Here is a 2,461-nt window from a genome sequence, read left to right as displayed (position 1 = left end):
CGAGATCACCGCGGGCAACTTCTGTGAGCTTGGGCGCCCAGCCCTCATAACCTCGGTTTTGCCCGCGTTGATGCACAACCCGCACTCGGCGCACACGTCATCCATGACCATGAGAAACTGCACCAGCTCCTCAGGGCTGGAGCAGGTGAGGGCCATATCATCAGCATACATGAGAAGCGGAATATTGGTGTGGTAGGTGATGCGGTCACCTGAAGGAGAGGACAAGGTGCCATCACAGCCAAAGGCTACAGCCACGCCACAGTCACTGGGCATGCGCGCCAGTGCTTGCCTCACCACAAAGTCTATAAACACGTTGAACAACAACGGAGCAATGACACAGCCTTGCCTAACACCACACGATACATCAAACGCCTCGCCCTTGAGAGGGCCCAGACGCACCGCCGCCTGAGTGCCCGTGTGCAGGTCCATCAGCAACTCCACCAGGAGGGAGGGTACGCCGTAGGCCCGCAGCACTCGCCACAGCGCGTCACGCGGCACAGAGTTAAACGCCTTCCGCAGGTCAATGAACGCCATGAACAAGGGTTGCCCCTTGTGCTTCCAGCTCCGCGCCATAAGTTGGCGCAGCGTGAAAGTGGCATCAGTGAGACCGCGGCCGGGCCGAAACCCGCATTGCGCTTCCAACAGCCGTGCATCAAGGTGCTGCGAGACCCGCCGCAACCGGCCTGTGTTATTGCAAACAAGCGGCTGTGTTGTCGCGCATCTTGGACAACAACAGTCCACCAAAAACTTGGTAACATGTTGGGCGGTGACATGTTTTGCGGTGCAAAGCTATCAATGCTGTGAACATGGTGGTCTGTCAAGTGCAGTCAGCGAGCGCTGTAAAGGCTCAAATCCCTCGCGAACATTGATGAAGCAAGGTGGCCTAAAACTTTGCGACTCAACGGTTTTTGAGTGCCTAAGCTTAAACCCCAACACAGCAACGTGGTCAAGTGTCCAGCCAACTGGTGCGCGTAAGTGCAAATGCTTTGAACATTTTACGGTGCTAGCACACAGCTCATGACGATTTTGATTCACCACATGTTGTAAGGTCACATCAGCCCCACAAGGAGGAACACGCAAGTGATGCTAGTGGGTTTCACGCAGTGACCTTGTGATTGTTATCAACCAGGGTGTACAGTACACAATCACCGCGCGTGTGTTGTCGTGCATTCGTGCGTTGCAGGAGCGTATTGCATTCACGGCTAGCTGTTTTACTGCGCCCTGCGGGACGCTCGCGTTTTGCTGCCTCTGTACGGCGGCTCTGTCCCTTGTTGGTGTGGCCCAACCCTGGGAAATGCTCGCTTTCCAGGGGGGTCCGTTGATAAGTATGAGTTGCCAACCAGCAGCCCAGGCAGGCGTGCCAGCTGGCATGGTGTGAGAGGGGTTATGTATGGATGGAGGGGGTCTGGGCCGAGGCCTTTGAGCTTGGTGTTTCAGCGAACACCGCCCGCATTATACAGGGTGTTGAGGTGCATATGGGCGCTGCGCCCCGGCTGCAGCCGCTACAGCGGAACAGTCGAGGGCCCCTCGACTGTTGAACGCGCGGGGCGTTCACCCGCATCGCCGTCAATAACTGAAAGTCTTACTGTCTTTGCAGAGCTGCTGCTCCGGCACCCTGTGCCGCTTCACGGGCAGAGCGTCAGGCCCCGGCGCGCAGGGCCTACAATGCATTGAAACAAAGCCCCCAGCATCGTCAGCGCGCTGGTTTTTGGTGGGGTTGTCTGGACTGCCCTGGTGCGGCCCTCCTGGAGGCCGGTCTTGCACCAGGCCGCAAGCAAGCAACCCATGGCCCCAACAGCAGGCCGCCAGCCTCTGCCTCCAGCACGTCGGCTGTCGAGGCCAGCCTTATAGGCTCGCACAACCGCTAAGTAAAATTGGCATCCACTGGACTGCCGCCTCATGCGCCGGTGAGCCGCCGTCCCGCCGGCTCACCATCGCTCCAAAAGGCCTGAGGGTTTGCAATGCAAAGCGCTTGCGCGGATATGAAAACGGACGTTTTCAACAAACATAACATTCAATGTATGCCGCTGTCTCAGCCTTGATCAAAAGCCGCTCGAAGTCCAGATCATAGACTCGTGGCGTTGTCACGGCATGGCCGAACTCGCCGCGTGAGGCCTGATGAGAGAGCTTCTCTTTAGTTGCACTGGACGAGCACGCGTCGGATGCTTGATCTTGGAACGCGGGGCTCGGCCAGCAAACGTCATGAAGCGCGGAGTTTGCAGTCCGCTTGCGGTCATGAGTGAGTAAGAAAACTTATTTGTTGGATATGCTTGGCCGGTGGCTGTGGCTTTCCTGCGGCCGCACTAGATGGGTACCGCCGCCATGTGCTGGCGGCGCTGCGGCGACCCCAAGAGGCTTCTCTTCCCCTGTCCAGGTGGTGTTTGGCGTGCCACCGTGTTCCAAAACGTCATGCGTGGGGCTGCATCACGCGCTGCAGCATCAGTGGCCGCCGGTGACGCCC

Source organism: Monoraphidium neglectum (assembly GCF_000611645.1).
Source record: "Monoraphidium neglectum strain SAG 48.87 unplaced genomic scaffold scaffold02438, whole genome shotgun sequence".
Lineage (NCBI taxonomy): Eukaryota > Viridiplantae > Chlorophyta > Chlorophyceae > Sphaeropleales > Selenastraceae > Monoraphidium > Monoraphidium neglectum.
This window is presented reverse-complemented; position numbering follows the sequence as displayed.